Source organism: Sceloporus occidentalis, unplaced genomic scaffold (assembly GCF_023333645.1).
Source record: "Sceloporus occidentalis isolate IW3139 unplaced genomic scaffold, rSceOcc1.0.p SCAF_4, whole genome shotgun sequence".
Taxonomy (NCBI): domain Eukaryota; kingdom Metazoa; phylum Chordata; class Lepidosauria; order Squamata; family Phrynosomatidae; genus Sceloporus; species Sceloporus occidentalis.
Window position 1 is genome coordinate 14,570,587 of NW_028316984.1, and position 22,162 is coordinate 14,592,748.

Below are 22,162 nucleotides of genomic sequence, written 5' to 3' on the forward strand. Positions count from 1 at the left end.
AATCGCGCCGAAAAGCACCAAAAATTTTCTTCGTAACCCGGAATAACCTTCGTAACCCGGAACTATTTAATTGAATGGATTTTTTTCGTAACCCGGAAATTTCGTAAGGCGGCGCATTCGTATCCCGGGGTACCACTGTAGATCTAGATGGTCTTACGTTGCTGTTGTCATCGTCATGACCAAAGTTTTAATGTATACAGAGAAAGGGCACTGTACTTTACAGCTATATTCTCTTTACTGACTCCCACTCAAATTTTGAGAAGGGAAATGATAATATACTCCTTCCTACTTGTATTGGTTCTTTTTTCCTGTAATTTGAACCTAGACAATTATGGCCTTTTTCAGTTTTCCGACTCAATATAATCAAATGTTTGTTTACACAGAAGTAAGTTTAATTGAGTTCTTTGGGACTTACTCCTAAGAAAGTAAATACTGGATTTCAGTTTTGGATGAATGATTTCTACTCAAAACCTTTTCAGGTCTCAGGAAAGAATGGGTTATGGGGTATATGTTGAAATATTTATTTGAAACGTCATATAAGTATAGCTTTGGGCTAAAATTATCACTGCTGCCTTCTATAACAAATAACTGATTGCTTCAATATTCGCTTAATAAGTTTGTGTTTGGGAGACCATAATAAATTTCAGGACGATCATTGTCAGTTTCTAAGGTCATGCCCCTCCTCCATTTTCCACACTTTTGGTGTTTTACTAATGACCTAATACTCATTTCATAACTTTCCTCTGTTCCCTACAGCTTGACTTTGTTATCTCTGACCCAGTAAAGAGACCTGAAGGTCCTGACATCTTGTGCCCATTTTTGTGCTTTTCTGGTTGGCTTAATAAAATCATTACACTAATATAGATGTGGGAGCTAAATGGGAAGATATAAAGCAATGCTAAATGTTGTTAAGCAGTATCTCACTCTTAACAGTAACATCCCCAAATAGCTCCATTTACCACTATAATTTCTGTGGCTGCAGTCTTTTTCACCTGAGGTGGGAACTATGCAATCTTCTAGATGTTATTGGACCTCAGTGAACCATGCTTCACCACAGACTGCACAGGTTTACATCAGTTAATGAAATGGATGTATTCCTGGACATTACTTCTTTAACCATAATAATAATATGGTACCAGAGGCAGAAATAACAGGAAAAGAACAGGGATAGGTTACTTCACTACAAAAAAGAACAGCCATTCAACATGTTTTGCTGGAGTTAGCAACCTTTGCATGCCCAAATATTCAGTGGTAGTTAGACTGCATGTACTCTGTACGAATTTAGGCACAGAATGTTTATGATCACTTCCTGATGTTTGTTTGTTTGCCACTCTCCTATTTGTCCCTCTGTTCCTGGTTATATTGGCATTCACACGTGTGTGTTTGTGTGTGTGTGTGTGTGTGTGTGTGCAGATACTGGGAGACTGTTCAAAACTTCTACTCAAACTTTTGTTCTAATCATTCATATTTTCCCCAATATGAACCAACCAAAACTAACAATATGCACAGGTCAAATTAAGTACTGTAACCAGATCAGGTAAGCCTTGCATTAGTAAGTAAAAGCATTTTGACCCATCTAGAGACCACTTGTAATTTTCCAAAATACACTCATCCCTCATGATTCGCTGGGGAACTGTTCCGGACTCCCTCCTCCCCCCCCCCCCATGAATCAGAAATATCAATTATATTCAAGCCTCACTGGTTAAATGGGGGTGCGCCCCAGGCACACACCCCATTTTTGTCCCTCCTTGCTTGCCATCCGCAAATGAGCAAAACCGCAGATCCCAAGTCCATGAACGGGGAGGGACAGGCGTATACTGGATGTTTGTTTGTTTTTCTTATGCTTTCTATTTTAGTGGCTGAACTTATAGAACTATGCTTATTTCATATGCTGGGGACCACCACTGTTTAACTGGTCTGTTGTAGGCAAGTGAACACAGCTACAGTACAATTGGCTGGAGTAGAATCCCACTTTTTCTCAGCTCAAGCTTTATTGCAGTGGTTACTGCAGATGCTCTCCTGCAACCCAACATCAAAAGTCTGTGCTTTTAAAACTGTCCTCCACCATCCTTCCAAAATACCAATGGTGTTACACATCATTGTCCGAGGCATTATTAAAAGAAGTATGCTTGCTCTGGTTAGGACCAGTCAAACAACAGTGAGAGGGTTGAACATTTGCCACTCCTGTTCTATACCCTTTCTATTTCTGAGTGGTATATATAGTAAAGTCCTGTTGATTTATGAATTTATTTACTGCTCTGCCTTTCTGCCAGTACACAACACAAGGGTGATACCAAGACCTTTGTCTGTATTCAGTTGCATGATTCCCTCAAAATTACTATTCAGCTGCTTCCTTCAATGTACATGGGAAGCTAGTGTATAACTGGTGAACTACATATTTGTCTCCCCATACATCTTAATCATGGTCTCAGGCAGATATTTTTTTTAAGCAAATTCTGGGGATTAAACCTGAAACCTCTCATGTGCAATGCATGGGATCTGCCATTAAACTGTGGTCTCTGGTGTTCCATTGTTGTTTTTTGCCTGTAATGAAGAATCCAAATGTCCTTTACATTTCACATAGGATAAAAGATGATGTCAACAAAGGGATGTAGTAGTCATCTCAGGTCTCATTTTATTCCCCTCAAGGTTCTTGCATAGCACCCCAAAACTGAAATTGACACAGAATGTCTGCCCTACAATCTGTCAGTTTTTATGAAGATACAAAAGTGATTCTTAATCTTAATCTATCAGTAACCCTCAGGTGAGGAGACAATCACCATATCCTGGGAAAGAAAGCTTGGGAGAGGAAGGGAGGGAGGAAGGAAGGAAGGAAGGAAGGACAGAAGGATAACCTGCCAAGACTGATATACACACACACACAAATGCAAACAAATCATCACCCTTCCTAGCCCATTTTAAGCATTACTTTTCTCTCATCTTAATGTTTTTAATTAACACCAGGGATTTCTCAACAGCATGCTAACGTATTCATTAAAGGTGTTAATTGCAGCCTTGGACAAAGATGAGGAGAAAGCCTAGGTAAACATCAAAATGGAACATAGCTCAGCAGGGTGTACAAGGAAACAATTAATTGAACAGTTGTTCTATCACATTTTGTATTAAAGTTTTACAGTGTTCCCCCCTTCCCCATTTCCTCAATTATTATAGAATAATTTCTTTGCAAAAGAAAATCCAACCTTGCACCTTCATAAATGAAATGGTGTTGTGAAGATGATCGTCTCACAACCCCTATTCAGTTGGAGTGCAACTTTCATCAGCCATGGCTAACATAGTCAATGGTGAAAGGTAATGAGATTTACAGTCTAACATGTGGAGTGCCACATGTTCACCATGTTTCCCTAAAAGGTGGGGGGACTTGAGGTTCGCACCAACAATGTCAGCATCTCCTTGTTATTTGGGAGGAATTATTAGCTCAAAAGGATGCTTATTTAAGGGATTTTTTTTCACTTGTATATACCAGTACTAACTACAGAGAATCTGGATTCAGTGAATATAAAGGTTTTATTTAGAAATGTGCAAAGGTGAAACCAATGCCAACTTAAGAACCATAGAAGGCTAACTGAAAGAAAGGTGTGAAAGATTGGATAGTGAGAAATCAGAAGTTAGGGGGGATGATAATTACCAGTCCTGAAGAGATGGGACCACAGAAGATGGTAAGAGGCTCAGACACAGTGAGTGAGAGGGACCCTTTGGACACACTGGATCCATAGGCAAACTGTGAGCTAGCTGGCTATGTCTGAGCTGATATTTATAACTAATTTCATAACCTCGAAGGGATGCCTGATACTATCCCATGGTGTAATAAAGCTTTGATAGCCTTCCCATGGAATTGACAAAAGAACTCCAGAATGACTGATGGCTTTAACTCCAGAATGACAAAACATTGATAGGATTGCAGACAACCCCTAGATAACCAGACAGTAAGGGTGAATAGGAACACAGCCTGGGCTGAGGTGGATGTATGGTCTTTGACTACTTTGTGCTGGAACTCACCACATTAGTGCACTACACTCTTATAGTGCTGCTATAAGTGGAATACACTTTTCCTGCTCTGGTTGACTCCTGTTTCATTCTGAGGCTTGCAATTCAGTGACATCTAAGAGTTCTCTGGCTGAGAATTCTAGATTCCTCTCCTTAAAATGCAAATGCAACAGGAGGCAGCCAGAGCAGTTAAAGTGGAATAACAGCACTATAAGAGTGTAGTGTGGTAATCTAGTTAGTCTTCATTGTGAGAAGAAGTGCAAAGAGCTTGGGGGGGGGGGGTTGGTGTGGATCAGCAAACCCATTTAACTTTTATTTTCGTATGTTCTAGGTTTCCCATATGTCTTCAGGTCGGTGCAATCCCTTACCTAGTTTCCACAGGTCATGATAACCTCTCCAAAAACATGCCTGATGATAGATATTAGATATAAAACCCTGTATCCAACCCAGTATTTTTATGTGTATGATGCTGAAAATCTATAAGATCAGTTCCCCATCATGGTACTTCTCTGTTGTTTGCAGGTTATTGTTAAAAGTAAATACATGTATCTCTCTGACAAAATATTGCATTTACCAGTGCTGAAATTATAGGATATTGGGGTGGGGAAATGGGATCACAAGTAGGAGATCTTTAAATAAAACCTATAAGCTCCACTCTTGGATCATCTCAATTTTAACTAAATCCTGTCCCACGTATTCATTTTTTAAACTCATGTAAGCAAAGTGGTGCTCAAAATTCTACAACAGAGACCTTTACCCTATATCAGTGATGGCAAACCTTTTAGAGACAAAGTGCCCAAACTCAAAGGCACCCCCCTACTGGGTGTTACCTGATGCGGGGGGGGGGGGTATGAGATTTCCAAGAGCGTGCGATATCTAGGGCTCAGCACTTCTGCCTTCTGGTGGTTGGACTTTCACAAAGACAGCTATTGGCATGGGAGGGTGGAGGAAGAGGAGGAACAGGCGCATGCCTGTTCTACTCTTCCCCACCACCCACCCCTCTCTCCATGTGCCCTGAGAAATAGGTTCACGTGCCAGAGCGGGCACACATGCCATAGTTCACCACCACGGCCCTATATGGAGAGAGAAATGCCAGATATCTAAGGAAAGGAAGGGGCATGAGGGATCATATTACAAATGTATATTGGACAATGGATCACATTAAAGAATTGCAGTAATGTCTCTGATTATGTAAAATTATCATGAAACACATTTGATTGTCCTAATGAATAGCTTAGGAGAAGAGGCCTCTGTCAAGACAGAAATATAGGGAAACAGAATAGTTTCCAATTGGTAAGGGGGTCAGGGAATGTTGCATTTTATCATTCTATCTGTTTAATTTAATTTAATCTATATCATAGAGAAAGTTGGATTAGACATGGAGGAAAAATGTGAAAACTGTAGGAAGGAACACCAAGATTTGCAAAAGACACTATACTACTAGCAGAAAATAGCTAAGACTTGGAATGACTACTAAAGAGAACCAAGCAGGAAAGTGCGAAGACAGAGCTAGAGTTTGTTTGCTTGTTTGTTTTCATGGTCTTGATTTTATATACAATGTTCAAGAAAAGATAATTATCACTGTCTGATTTTCTTTTCTGGCCATTTCAGGATTAGTATTTAAAATAATTTTGGTTTATAGAGGAAAGGAGAGGAGAGGAGAGGAGAGGAGAGGAGAGGAGAGGAGAGGAGAGGAGAGGAGAGAGCCAGAATGGAATAGTGGTTTGAGCATTGGACTATGACCCTAGAGACCAGGGTTCATATCCCTGCTTAGTCAAGGATGCTGAATGGATGACCTCTACTCTCTCTGCCTCAGAGGCAGGCAGCAAATCTCCTCTGAGAAAATCTTGCCAAGAAAACTCTGACAGGTTTCCGTTAAGTTTGCTTTAAGTTGGAAATTATTTGAAGACATGCAACAAGAGTGGAGAGGGTATTTAAAAAAACCAACAGGCTGGCAAGTATATTAGGTATTCCACTGCACAATCATTTTATATTGATATATATGCACAGACCATGCATTTCCCCCCTTTTTTCTAGGGTTTTGTTGTTGTTGTTACCTTGCCTTCTGAAAGGTCCAGTAAATAAATCATCCCCATTACTTGCAGCCTTCTAGAATCATGAAAAATAAGCAGACTAGACTCCACTGCAATTTCAGTACTACTATTCCTTTCTTGATCTATTCTGTAAACAGCTAATTTGAATCATACTCAACAGAGAAGTGTCATGCTTAGAGGATACACAAATCAATGGTACAACATTCTTAAGTATACACAACATTTCTATGGTGAAGGGTCACTGTTTCTTCCATTTCACAGATGAGGAATTGATGCCTTCAAGGAAAATCCTTTATTTTATTTTATTTCTTCAGTTTATAGCTTTTCTTTCTTCTACAGAGGGAGCCAAGGTGGTGTACAACATTTAAAAAACAGTTCAGCTAAAAATATAAGAAATGTTTTTTAAAAACCCAAACAAACATGAATACTGTTACCATATATACTCATTTATACGTCAAAAAAATTAAGCCCAAAAATTGGCTCCAAAATCTAGGTAGAGGTATATATGGGTCAATACAGTAATACTTCTCCATGATCCTTGGGAAAGCTGTGGAGAAGATAGGGAGGAGAGAAAGGAGAGAAAACAGAGGTCTGTGTTCCCCTTTTTTGCAAGCCATCAGTCTTGGGGAAAGTTGTGGGGAAAGGAGGGAAATCGGAGGTCTGTGTCTCCTTTTTTTTTTTTTTTGCAAGCCATCAGCCTTGGGGAAAGTTGTGGGGAAGGGAGGAAAATCGAAGGTCTCTGTCCCCCTTTTTTCAAGCTATCAGCCTTGGAGAAGGTTGTGGGGAAGGAAGGGAAATCAGAGGTCTCTGTCCCCCCCCCCTTTTTTTTTTTTTTTTTGCAAGCTTGAGGAAAGGAGAGAAATCGGAGGTCTGTATCCCTCTTTTTGCAAGCCATTAACCTAGGGGAAAGTTGTGGGGCTGGAAGGGAAATTGGAGGTTTGTGACCCTTGGGAGAGGTCCAGAGACAGAGAGGGAGGGAGTGGTGTTTTCCCCCTCTTCCATTTAGATGCTTTGTTACATGCCCCTGAGTTTGACCTTCAACTTATCCACGGGTCATATCAAAATCCATGATTTTGCCACCAAAACCTGCCCTCGACTTATACATGAGGTTGACTTAACATGAGTATACACGGTAAATATGCATAATTAAAACAAGCATTAAAATACATTTAAAGCATGATTTAAAACATTTAAAATTAAAACAGAAGCACGCTTCTTTGAATGCTAATTCTGTCATATAACTGATTAAAAGTAGTCAAATGACTGTCTAAAAAGAAAGGTCTTACCTTCTGGCAGAAAGAAATCAGGGAGAAGGCTAACCAAAGCTCCCATGGAAAGGAGATCCATTGTCTAGGAGTGAGCACTGAGAAGAATTTCTCCTGCATCTTCACCAACTGTGTCTGTTACTGAGATGGGACTCAGGCTACATCTACACTGAAGAAATAATCCAGATTGACCCCACTTTAACTGCCATGGCTCACTGCTATGGAATTCTGGATATAAAAGTTTGTTGTGGCACTGGAGCAGCAGCTAAAGCGAAGTCTGCATGTGGATGAAACCTGAGAGAAAGCTCTCCTCAATGATCCTTGAATTCAATCCAATCTATATGGGGTTATATGGTCTTTTAGATAGTCTGGAACCAATCTGTGTAAAAGTCTTAACTAGCAAGTAAACAACATGGAAACAAACTGGTAGCTGATGGAATTATATGATCCCTATAACCAACCTCAATCAGAATCCCAGCCACAGCGTTTTCTATTCTTCTCCTTTCACTTTTATTGAACAAAAGCCATGCTTAGACTAACTCAGGTTTCCTTATCCAGCACTTTAATGAGTTACGTCAAAAGGTTTATCTTAGTTGATACAAAAAGTTAGGAGAGAATGAAAAATGTCTCTAGGTTTGAGATAAATCCAGCTGAATTTCTGAATGTACAAATGAGAACCTAGAGCTTTTATAGGAAGAGCAGAGGTCCTACACAACATTTGGTTGTACTTAAAAGAAGTGAATCTAGCTACATTTGTTTTAATTCCTTTCTCTGCCTTGTCAAAAAAACACGTTTTTTTTCCTGGAAGTCCAAAATTCAAATTACATATTACATTAATCCAGAACTGCCCCAAGACATTTTTTGCTGCCTGAAGTAAAAGAGCAAATGTTGCAAGTCAAGTTACATAGTACCCAGGGCTAGCCAAATAATTTTGATACGAGAGGCAGAAAGTCCCATTGGCACCTCTACATCAAAAGTGCAATTGCAACAAAGCAAATAACTGATATTTACTGTTCTTTTGTGACATTTAAAATCTGCTGTCCGAGGCAGCCATAATGGTGAGGCATTATTCATGTGATGTTTTTCCTCTTAACTTTCCCCCCTTCAGCTAAGATGGCAACTAGGAGAAGATGTTCTTCACCCCTACACTTATCTCTCATTATTGGTAACTGAAGTCTATTTGACCACTTTAGCTTTTAAAAAGAAAATGTTAAGGCATGGAGGACATACCTGCGATTGATGTCATGTATGATTTAACCTCAGGGAGGCTGAGATGGTTTCCTGTTAGAATATAATATTATGTTCTCCATTTCATTTTTTGTCTTTAAGCTAGGTTTTATTGTACAACACTTAACTGTATAAATAGGAAAGAGGTTTAATATATATATATATATGGAGAACAAATAAATAACAACATAATATAAAACCAGTCATTTATTGAGTTTCAGAGTCCTGCAATTTTAATGAAGGGTATAGAAAAGTTGTGATGGTGAAGTTTTGTTGTTGTGTGCCCATGTTGTTTGTGACTTGTGGTGGCCCTAATGAGAACCTAGCATAGGGTTTTCTTGGTAATCTTTATTTAGAGGGGGTTTGCTTTTACTCTCCTCTGAGGCTGAGAGCGTGTAGCTTGCCCAAAGTCACCCAGTGGGTTTCCATGGCTGGGTGGGGACTGGAAGCCTGATCTACAGAATCCTAGTCCAACTCTCAAACCATTACACCATCCTGGCCATTGTTGGTGAAGTAAACAAAGATAAAGATTAGTGATGTTTGTACTTCTCTTGTTTCCATATGGATCTGGGGATGCATCTACACTGGAGAAATAACCCGGTTTGGCACTGCTTTAACTCTTTCTGGCTCAATACTATGGAATTCTGGGAGCTGGAGTTTGTTGTGGGGCCCGGAGCGGAGCTTCACTCTTCTCTGTGCCCACAACAAACTTCAACTCCCAGAATTCTATAATCTTGAGCCAGGGCAGTTAAAGCAGTGCCAAACTGGGTTATGTCCCCAGTGTGGATGCAGCCTTGGTTAACTAAACCAAATTATCTCCCACCATCATGGAAAAAACATTTTAGTTTTTACTGACATTTGACTTCCAAAATCTTGATTATGTTGTTTTCCTGATGACCTCACTATACACAAATACAATCTCAGCCCCCCACCAATGACCTTTCATAGTTCAACTATTTGCTTGTCCAAATGAGTGCAGACCCACTGAATTAGTGACATTTGCCTAATTGTTGATTTATAAGTTCTAATTGTCCTCTCAGGCTACTCTAGCTAGGACTAAGAATTCTCTTTTAGTGTGAATTATGAGTCCTTCCAGATGTTGTTGGACTGCAACCCAGGCGTTCCTCATTACTAGCTCTACTGGCTAGGGTTGCCAGGAATTGTGGGCCATCAAGATCTGGAGAGTTGTATTATTCTCATTTGTGAAGTAATCATAAACCCCTGAACCCTGTACTGCCATCTCTTATTTGCCATAGTGATGGGGACACCATCAGCCCTTGCTACCTTGGAATACTGTACAACTTCCCAAGCATCAGGGACCTTAGGAAAGGGAATTTTACTGGGACATCCAAGTCTCTAGTAAGGAAAATCGGGTGCCTGGTAAATCTCATGTCCCAAGGTTCATGGTAACTAGGATGTTACCACAATATCAGCATTCAAAGTACCAAGAGAAGAAATGCTGATTTGCAGGGAAATCCTGAACCCAATGCTGATAAGTAGCATTAGGATGGGGGCGGGGGGGGGGGGAGCTGTCCTCCAGTGTTGGAAAGAAATACTGGGAGGGGGCAGGATCTTTTATGGTGGTAGTGCCAACTATACTTTCACAAGCTGACAGCTAGTACTAGCGGTTTCCACAACAGCAATGGAAGGATGAAAATTCCCTAAATATAGTATTTTTCCCCAGAATAAATCCCAAATTGGGAATAGTCTCTGAAAACTGTGCAGTTTTTCAAGATTTTCTTGTTCTGGTGGGGGGCATATCTGTTCATCATCATCATCACCATCATCTTTGTTGTTGTAATCATGTTATTTGCATTGGTTCTGATTCAAGAAAATGCCTGCAGAAAAGTCAGTGCTGCATCCAGGGGCTCAGAAGGCTTTCCTTTTCAGCCCTAACATCCTTCATGCATTGAGGCAACCAGAAATGATAACAGAAGGAAATGAGATTAGCAGACTTTCCTGCTTGCATTTTTAACTGACAAATAAAGCTAGTCCCCACATAGGGCTATGGTGAGGCCATTGGTCCATCTAACTGAGTATAATGTGGTAACAATCCTCTGGAGTTGCAGAAATAAGGCTTTCCTGGCCTTCAATTTTGAGGATATGTCATAAATTGAATTTTGGCCCTTTTGTGTCACTAAGCTATACTAGATGTTTAAGCACATATGTAAGCTGAATTGGATAAAACCTCTCCATTCTTACTGTGAAATTAACCATATTTAGCACTATAACGTGAGGCATCATGTACATATTAGAATTCAGAGGGGTGCTACTGTTTTGGACAGGATTTTTTTTAAATACCCTCTTATACTGTATTTATAGCAAAACTCCTACCTTGTTCTCTGGGCCCTCTCACTACAAACACTGCTATAAATCCCACTGTGGGGCTGGCAGAAAAAGAAAAACACCATTAAATGACTCCCCTGTAGCCTCTCTTCATTTGCATGATCAAACAGGGCAACATTCCACCCAAGATTTCTTTGATATAGTGTACACAGAGTGATCATTAATATTTATTTTATTTTTAGATTCCTGTGGGCCAACATCTCTAGGATTCAATGGTTTAATTACCACACTTTCAAAAAAAAAATGCTGAATAAACAGGATAACCAGTAAAAGGGGGGGGGCATTGATTTTTGAATATTTTGGATGAGAATCAAAAACAGATGAAAGGTTTTGGAACAAGGAGGATAATAACATCAACTAGTTGGACCTTGCAATTGCATGGAAGTTTGGGGTCAACATGAAAGCATTTAAACCCATAACTTTATATTTCCCATGGATGAATGGAAATAAATTACTTGCACCACATACTGTACAAAGCAGGGGAACAAATTATGGAAGCCTTTCTGCATGCTTCATAAGTTTGCTGGTGATCTCTGAACAGTGGGCAATAAAGGTTATTGGATTTTATATTTTGTGAGAAATGACTCTTTTAATAGGTGTATTCCAGTAAGCAATATTCATTTAGGGAGAAAGTGTGGTTTGTGTTTTATTAGATTTTTTAAAAAAATCAATTCGTGTTTCCTCAGACTTGTCCCAAAATGTCAAAATCAGAAGCTGGGAAAATGACCTTGTTATTCACTATGAACCTTCAGAACCTTCAGAATGTTGAAAGGCAAAATAAGTGGAGAAGATATTTAGTTCACTTTCTGTTAACTATGGCGCGTTACAAATGCGCCGAAAGTACGTGCTCCACACATACTAGAGTTAGAAAGGAGCATACTAGGGTTACAAAGGGGCATCTATTCTAGACGCCCCTGAACCTTAGTACGCACGGAGCACATACAAAATGGTTGTGCCCTTCCACACGGGTGCCGCCATCTTGATGTAGCGTATGCATAGTGTCCACACGTCACATGGCGCAAATGACGCCGTGAGTGCACCATTGGCGCCTCGCGACATCATAAGCGTGCCGCAATTAGAAGTACCATTTTGGGGCTTCTTTTTTTTGCGCGGAGGAGCCGCATGGGTTGGACTCTGGGACTTCTCGACACCGCAAATGACAGCACTGGCAGACCGCCAATTTCAGGTGGTCTGTAACACGCCTATGCTAAACTGTTTCTTTCTCATCTGTCTTAATATAAACCTAGTGAGTTGGACCCAAAGGCCCATTACAGACGGGCAAAATGTGGCATGGCGGTACTAGGGTTAGGGAGAATAGAACAGTGCTGTCACTAGAGGGTGAAAAATGTGGCGTAGAGTCTATCACTACAATCTTATGCATGCCTCCTCAAGAAAGGTCCCACTGTGTTCGGTGGAGTTTATTAACAAATAGGTATGTTCAGGATTGCAGCCAGAGTAGTTTACACAAGTTTTCATGGAAAATCATTCATTTCTGGAAACATAAAAAAACCAGGGGCTGGTTCAGTCATATATTAACAGACTGAAATATATGGGTTTTTTTTCTTTGTTTGTATTTATTGCTTTTTGTTTTTCTTTTGTTTTACTGTTTTAGGATTTAGCATTTATTTCTGTTTTTATTATTTTAATTTTTTAATGTTTTAGGATTTTTAACTTTTTAAGCACTTTTATCTTTTAAATTGTATTCTATTCTTTTAATGAGTTACGTGTTTTAATACTACATTGTTTAATTTTATGTTAATGCCCACTTTTGTATTTTTAACTGTTTTTTTAAATTTGTAAGCCAGTTTGTATCCCAATTGGGGGAAAAGCAGGATATAAGTATAATTAATAATAATAATAATAATAATAATAATAATAATGGTTGAATGATACCAGGGCTGCATCTAGACTGCGGAAATGAATGCAGTTTGACACTCTTTTAACTGTCATGGCACAATGCTATGGAATTCTGGGGTTTGTAGCTTTGTGGTATATTTAGCATTCTCCCTCAGAGAGCTCTTGTGCCACAAGAAACTACAAACCCCAGGATTCCATAGGACAGAGCCATGACAATTAAAGTGGTATCAAACTGCATCAATTCTGCAGTGTGGCAGTGGCTCTTGACTGGAAACCTATAGCCTGATGTTCTGATGTTTGATTACTTTTAATGTGTTTCCATAACATTCAGCTCCAAAGCCAACTATGTCATTAGATTGTCTAGGTAGATGGAAAGTGCTGGAGATGACAGCAACCCTCTGAAAGGAAGACCTCTGTTCCACACAGCTTATTCTTTGGCCCCTTTGGAAGCCTGGTGTCTTCCGGGGCAAAGGAGGAAGCTGTCCATTCATCAGTGCTGGAAGTAACACTCTGATGCCAATCCATTTGGTTGGCTTTTATGGAATATAAGAGATTTTCACCTTGTTATTGGCCTCAGGCAGCAAAATTTCTTGGCAGCTGTGCTCAGTTGCTGGTTGCATCATGCCATTAGTAATTTCCACACATGCTATGTGGTTTGGCAATATATTGTATTTCTCAGCACCAAAAGGTCTCTTCTCCTAATTAAACAAAAGGGAATAGAATTAAGTAGGAAAGTAACTGGTTAGTATTTTAAATAAGCCTGTCTTTTGTATAAAAATAATGACATATGATTGACCAGGAAGACAGGAGGTGGTCTGGGGTAGAAATAGTTGAAGGTATTGCAAATGCTTACTAGTGCAGACATAATTAAAACACTGTTAGGCTTCCTAAATCTTCTAAGTGTACTGCATGGTTGAATTTAGCTTTTAATTATTCTTACAAATCAATTTTAGCAGCATCCTACTGAGACAGACTGGAGAGCAAACCTAATTTAGAAGGTACGATATATAATAGTTAATTCATTCATGGATGTATCTCACTATATTTCTCAACACTCAATAGGCCCTTTCTATGGAGCAGGTCGAAATTCACTACTTCAGGCAGCACTATGGGGATGAGAGATTAAAAATTTCTCTATTCCTTTCTACTTTTATTAAAGTGTGTTAATGTTGGGAGGGAGTAGCTCAGCTCCAGGTAGCAAAAAGTCTTGCAGCATTGTGTCAGTGTTATGTAAAATGTTGTGAATGTTCTGTCTCTGATGCATGACGGGAAATGATATATTCACAGGCTGAATTTATCACTGGATACTTTTTTCCCACCAGCCCATCTCGCTGGAGATGCTAGGGGTTGAAACAGGGACCTGAGCTACGATGTCTTCCGTAAATATTTCCATAGGCAAGGTGACCCTTCTTTCCCCAGAGTGATGGGTGGCTTGGACTTCAAGAGACAAATTATATTGCTGCTGCACTTGTGGTGGGCAAGATCCAGGGGCCTGCATGTCAAATTTTAGACCCTATAAATTCACTGTGTGCTGCTCCAGGTCTCAAAATGATTTTTTAAAAAATGGAATATGCAAAATGGAAGCCGACAAACATGTACAAAACAAGGTATACCAGGCGTGGCCTGTTCAGATGCAAAGTTACTCCTCCTGTAGCCTATGGAAACTGACCAATTTGATCTTACTTTGCAATAGTTTTCCAGTGGGGGCTGACTGAGGAGTTTATCTGACAAGGGAAATTGGAAGTCTGAACACAATCATGGGGTTTAACATTATTGTGTGATAACACACTACACACAAATTCGGGCAATGGGAAGACAGTCCGAGTGCAATTATGGGGTTTCACATTATTGCGTGATAGACTGCCACATGTAAATTCGGGCAATGACGTGCTACTTTTGGGCAATGGGGAGCCAGTTCGAATACAATAAGCATTCATGTAACTTCGCTAAACTAGCGACTTTATGTGAATGCGTTCTGGCCCCACTTTCTTTTCATTTGAAATTAAGAGAAATTCCTCACGTGTGATAAACTTCTAAGGCATCCAGGTAGGGTTGGGGGGGGACTCAAAAGAAGCCTGGAGACCCACCTGTGGTTGAAGTTAACACCCTATGCATGCTTATACTGACTAATTCTAGTTTGCATTATTGAAATTTCCTGTTTCCATGTTTTATCACATCCATTCTCTTCTGCACTACTCTAAACTGTAGACATTTTCTCTCTTTCCTCCATTAGGCCATGGACAGTCAGCTGTCCATATTCATGCATTCTTTATTCACAGAGCCAATTGCTCACTGCTTGAAAATATTCTCTCTCTATATATATATGTGTGTGTGTGTGTGTGTGTGTGTGTCCCCCAAAAAGCAAAGCTTGATTTTGCCATTTTATATCAGGGACACCATTTTACTATACCACTGTATTTGATGTGACTTGAGCATCCACAGATTTTGGTATCTCTGGCATGGGGAGCCTTGAACCAAACCCCAGCAGATACCAAGTGCTCACTCCATTTGATTATGCACAGTAATTTGTATGTAAAGATATTTTTATATTTTACAAAGATAACAAATGTATTTTCTCTGCTAAATCCAAGTTGAGAGAAATAGGTAGGCACGGGATTGGTTGTTGTTCAGTTTCTGGCCTGCCAATTTGATTATTATGCTTGAGAGATCCAGTACTATGTCTCTCATTCAAGCTATACATAAAAGGAGGAGTGATCTGTCTTCTCTTTTTTGAGCTTCCCCCTTTCCAGGATCCAGCTATATTTTGATCCTGCACAAAAAGAAATGTGTATATAAAACTCACTCTGAATCTCCACACAAAGGTAGACTCCGAGCCCATACAGACAGGCCCAAATAAAGCTGCTTTGGGTCACTTTGGAGGTATGCTGTTTAAATGACACACACATCTCAAGAGGTCAGAAGCTGCGCCAAAGCTGTGTTCCAGTCCTTAGGACTAGAGCGTGGCTTTGACGTGGCTACTGGCCTCTTAGGATGCATGCATCATTTAAACAGCATATCTCCAAAGTGACCCAAAGCAGCTTTATTTGGGCCTCTCTGTACGGGCTCTACATTACACTGGAAAGTCCAGCTCGGTTTCAGCTCTGAAACAGAGTTTAATGGTTAATTTATTCTGATTTTTGTTGAAGGATAGTACACATTTCCTAGCAGGTGTTTCCTTGTTTCATCAGCAGCAGTATATTTTTAATGAATTCTTTTCTTCTCAGCTTTTCATTTCCTCCCTCCAAAGATGGCAACCAGCTCAACGCTAAAACCAAATTCTCATTAAATTAACCCCAGAATTTAGGCATAGGTCTGACTGACTGCTTGTCAGAGTTACTTGTACTGATTCTGAGGACAACAAATTGCTCAGTGAGAAAATGGTTTTTGCTGGTCCCCAATATTTCCAGAGCTCTAGGGCATCACAACATCTGTGTAGCAAGCATTGTGAGGAAAAACAAAACAATGGATTGTGTGGATCCTCTGATGGATATAACTATGCCATTGATATCACAGATGGTAGTTTTTTTAAATTAAAAAACCCCAACATTTTTCAACTGATTATCCCTCCTCCTGCCAGCATTTTCAGCAATGCAGATGTGCAGGTTTTCTGCATTGTGCCAGGTTTCCTGTAAGCTCCTGCCAATATCACCAATGAGACAGATGTTCGTGTTTTCATTTTTTAAACATTCAATAATCAATGATTTTATCTCTAAATCTGCAAGTACTGACTTGACCTATATTATGAAGAGACACTCCTACAGCTGGGGCTGACCCAAAATCCCCTGCCATTTCAGGATGTAAAGTGGTTTTTCATTTAAGACTTGCAGAAGGGAAAACAAATTATATTTTAATGCACCCTATATTTTATTCCTCACTCCATCCTAGGATGGCAGGAAGGGGAAAGTCCTTAATTCAAGTCTAAAGGGAAGTACTTTCCCCATTAGAACCAGAAGCAGGGAAAGGCTAAAAAACCTCAAGGTTTATTTCTGTGGAAAGGCCAAAAGAGCTAAGAAGACTGACGAAGTACTCCTAGATTGGTATTTTTATTATTATCATTAAAAACACACATTCACACACACACAAAGCATCACTCCAAGTTCTGATGTTTCTTTTTTAACTAAGAGTTTAATGGATGTTCATAAAAAGCTAGTTTAGGCCATTTCTTAAGTAACCCATTATTTTTTCACAGGCAACAGATATATAAGAAAACTGGGAGCCATGCATTATGGCCCACTCTGCCAAAAGCACAGGTTCATGGGGATAATGAAGAGAATAGGAATCCTGGGCTTCAAGTTAAGCACAAGTCAGTTTGTAGTTTGATATGCAGGTGTCAAATGGAAGTGACACAAGTGACCCATGCATAGCCTCTTCATTCCCTTTCTTTAAAAAGAAAGGAGGGAAGGGAAATCATAGATCTCCTAATGTTACTGTCACTTCTTGTTTGGCCTTAAGCTACTGTGGAGCTAAACTGTCAAACTGAAACTGTTTCAAGCAGTTTAACAATAGCAACATGTGGGCTCTCCTGATCATTAAATTATCATAGGAAAATCTATGATCAAAAGAGAACCTGTTTACATGCCTGTATTAATCTGTGAAGTGCATCCAGCTGGCCCCACTAATGAAGATCTATGGCCATACCTTGCAAATGGACAAATGGAAAAATAAGATGCTAATTTATTAAACTAGCCTTCTGTCTGCTGTTCTCCCTTCCTACCTTCCCTCCCCCAACCCATTTTGAGCAACTGTGTGTGCTTTGAATTGATGTAAGGTCATTTAAGCTACACTTAGGATCCTCGGGCAATTGAAAGTTTAAGATCTGGTTCAAATGTTACTGTGCCACATAGCTGCTGCCTCTAAGTGTTCATGCCCCATCAATTACCTGTTAAATTTGTAATGTGGAATCTCATGCAAGGGGCAGGTGACTTTGCTGCTATCCATACTAACCAAAACATATTGTCACTGTAGGGAATATGTGTGTGTCAATGATACCTCCAGCAAGCCTTCCCGGAATAAAATAATTGGCTATGAATAAGACTTCCCATCTATCGAACTCTGCCCATGATCATATTATTGTTTGGATTGTTCAGATTTTAGTATGTAGCTTTTAATCTTATACTGTTTAATCTTGTTTTAAGGGGGGCACTATTTATATATGGATGTATTTTAACTTGTTGTACGCTGCTTTGATTGCCTGGCAAAAAGCGAGATAGAAATAAAAAAAATATTATTATTTTATTATTACCTAATATGTGCTTCCTTCACTTTGAACAGAATGCTTGTTTTTATTATTGTCTGAGCCCATAGGGATGCTTTTAAGCCTTGTGTCCTGGGGCTCTGTGAGCTCCTGAGTAATTTTAATGTAGGATGGGTGGATCTATGCATTTTGAGTTGGACAAATATCTCATTTTTCCCAGCTGCAAGTTCATTTATGTATATGTTTGCAATACTTTGTGAATGCAGCAAAATCCATTTGTGAGGAGAATCAGCTTACAAATTCATATCCATCTTTCCATGCTATTTCCCACACTTTTTGAAGGTTTTCCCCACCCCAACATAATGTATCATTGTGCACAATGTCCCCTAAGTCAGATGCTTGTGTCTACATTTCCTTAAAATAAAAAGGTGTGCATCTTATGATTTCATAAAATTCTGAAAAGTGTGGATTATGCAAGTGCATTCTAATTGCTCGTAGCTCCAGCAAGTCTAACATTGCTAAATTCATATGAAAATTGAGAGTCTATCAATTTCTCCTACACTCCAAGTTGTAACCAACCATATACTTTTGGAAGCCCAGTTCTTTCAACCGCTAGCTACAGGGCTGCACTGATTTCTTCTCTTAGAATGAGATGTGGAGTCAAAATGCTGCAGAATTGCTGCATATTGGTAACGGGTGATTTTGGATAACTGTTGAAGCTAAAGGAAGTACAAAATCAGTTTGTTATATGTAGTGCAGTTGGCTGCTTTTACGTCAGTGAAGTGGTTGTTCTGCCCTGAGTTTTAGACTCAATTTTACAGGAGCTATCCAAGGTTCTGAAACTATTTTGTATACAGCATTCACACCATGGATAGTTTCTATAAATCTGAACTAATAGCCAGAGTAGATTCACTACCCTACCCACATGGAAGCCTCCAGCTGTTATGTTTCCTCCCAGGCACTTGGTCTTGAGTATGACACAGACAATGAGGTAAAGAAAGAAGGTGCTAGACTTAGATCTCAAGATTCAGGGGCAGAGCAGAAGGACATGCTCATGCAGAATCAAACAGAGCACCCATCAAGACAGATACAAACCAGATAATACCTACTGGAAGTGAATGCAGACAAGAAGGGAGGGGCTTGTGTTTGTCAGACCATATTTATAGAAAATATGCTACAATCAGGCAATAGGGGTGGGAGTTTACTAGAACATAAGTAACCCAGTCTTGCCTCTGGATGGTCATTACTGATAACTGACCTTTTCGGAAACTGCAACCTGCTTTGCTCTTCACTCATGACTTGTGTGATTCCAAGACCCTTTGAACCCTGCTTCGTGAACTGACCTCACTACCAATACACTTTGGATTTGACACCTTGATTGATTGCCTTCCCCTGATGACTGTGCCTGGCATGATGCTGAGAATCTAGACACTGGGCTGGAAACTCTACATGATTCCTTGTCCTAGCTCCCTGCCAAGGCAGGACACCAGCTGCTACTGCTGAGATACCATGGATGGGTCTCTTGTTCAAAGGAATAAAAAGAAAACCTATAGGCCGCTAAAAGTAGCTCTTTGTATACCAGCTGTAGCCATTACTTGTATTTACTGTTTCGTGGCAGGATTAATTTGCACACAGGCTCATGACATAACTCTGTGTTCCCTATTTTGTTGAGTGCTGCTTCATGCCAGTGGATATTTTCTAGCTTTTGCAGTGACAGATACAGAAGCCAATAGAGCACGTGCAGTCAGCATAGGGGAAAATGAAAGAGTAATATACTACTACTTCAGTGACTCATACATATAAGTATATATGGATGTAACCTTGTTATGTTTAAAATGGAAATTTAACAACATTGAAAAATGTTTCTCAGGGAAATGTATCATGGCGTCATTTCTGTTTTCAAAGGAAACTCAATTTAACTTCCCAGGAGAGTTTTCTCTTTTGTCATAACAAAGTCTGCTTCAGAGCAAGTTTCTCATTCCCCCCCTCTGCTTTGGTTAATAATGACAACAATGCTACAGCAGAAAAGTCCTGCTGTTTTATGGATGGCGGTGCATGAATCTGAGAAAGAGTGAGAGGTGTGAGGGTGGAAGGTTACGGCCTGATATCAGATATCCAAAGCTATAATACATATTCACAGAAAGTGTTATAAAGAGATATTGAGATCATGATAAATGCCAGTATTTGTGGGCTGGGCAGGTGGGTGGATGTGTATATCTTTAAAAACCAAACTCAATACAATGAGAACAGGGAGAATCTGTCCTTCTGAAAGGACATAAATTAGAATATGTTAAGTTATCTCAAGGAATCAAGATTGACCTACAGAAGATAAGGATCTGGACCACATTAAATATTCTATTACTTCTGCTATATTAGAATCAAGATGTCTTTTATATTGCATTCATATCAAATAATGACGTTGAAGAAGATAGGAATACTGTTGAGGAGAAAAAGAGATTCTACTAAACTTCATTGTGCATCTTCTTAAAACATTTTTGTTATAATATGCATTTTCTTTTTTCAAAGGTATGATGCTCTTCTGTTGCCCTGAAGTATATGTTCAAAAACTTCATCTACAGTCATTCAAATAGCACTGGATTTTCCACCACTAAGGACAGAACATCTGATCAGTAGTATCATGAGATCCAGAGCTTCAAATATTGGTTTTAGTTTTTAAAAGTTAATCCGTTCCATGACTTTTTATGAACTGCTCAAGGCAAGTTGTTATCACTGCCATTACTGGAGGCTCTGAAAGGAAAGTATTCTATTGTGCTGTCTTAATTCAGTTTCATTGCTCATAGCTGGCTGGGTGAATGGGTGACTGTACTTACATTAGGAATGGTCAGAGTTCTGTCACATTTATCCTTTTTTAAAAAATATTTTCCTCACTACTCAGGTGGCACCTCATCCGATGGAGTGCACTAAAGTGGTGATAGTTTCTGCAGAAGGTGTCCTGGGCAAGAACACCTACTGTTGGGGCCACTGTAATCTGTAGACTACATTTCTCTAGTCTACAGAGCTACAACCATCCATGTAAACCACAGTGACTGAGGGGCTAAATAGATGACAGCTGAGGAGCGGCTTGCTGCCGCCCCTTTGCTCACCAGGTTGGGGCTGCGGCAACTGCACGGTGTGTCCCCAACCTGGCTGGTTCCCAGTGCAAAAAGAAGCAGCAGAAAGAGGCTGTACAGACTGGCAGTAAGCGCTGCAGAGATGGGACTTTGTCCCCTGCCCTTTTCCTGGGCTCTAACTGTCTCTGGGAGACAGCTACAAGCTGGGGAAGGTCCGGGAGGGGGGACAATGGGCACACAATGGTTGCTGTTCATCCTCCTGCCCTTTCCCTGGTCTACGGTCGGGAAAGGTCCTTGCGGAGGAGGAGGAAGAGTGAGCATGTGCCTGCTCTTCCTTTTCCCACACCTTTCCTGACCCCCAGCTGTCTCTCCAGAGGCAGCTGGGGATCAGGAAAGGTCCATTGGGAAGAGGAGGAGTGGACATGCACCTGCTCCTTCTCCCCCCCAGACCTTTCCTGACCCCCAGCTGCCCCTCAAGAGGCAGCTTGAGGTCAGGAAAGGTCTGTGGAGAGGAGCAACTGGCACACGCCGGTCTCTCCTTCTCCCCTCATCTTTTTTGTGGCCTCCGTCTCAGAGATGCAGCAGAAGGCTGGGAGAAGGCTGGCAGGAAGAGCCAGAAGCACTCGCCTGTGGCTTCTTCTCTCCAGCACCATTTTCTCATTTCCAGACACTGTGGAAGGAATGGCACCTCGCCTATTAACCTATAAAAGCCACTACAAATTGAGTATCTCTTATGAATAACTCTGAAAACTGAAATACTCCAACATTCAAAATTGTCCACATGGATGCCTGAGACCATGACACCTCTGCTTTCTGATGATTCATGCACAAAAGTATTAAAAATAACATTTATGAAATTACCTTCAGGCTATGTGTATACAAAACATAAATGAATTTCTTGTTTAGACTTGGGTCCCATCTCCAAAATATCTCATTACACATCTGCAAACATTCCAAAAACTGAAAAATCTGAAATCCCCAACCTTCCTGTTACCAAGCATTTCAGGTAAGGGAAACTAAGCCTGTAATTATAAATATGCAATATTAGCCTGAAACTCATGAACCAAATAAAGTGGCTTCTGACTACTTTGGGGGCATGTCATTTAGATGATGCTCCCCCCCCCCCCCAAGTGGCTGGAAGCC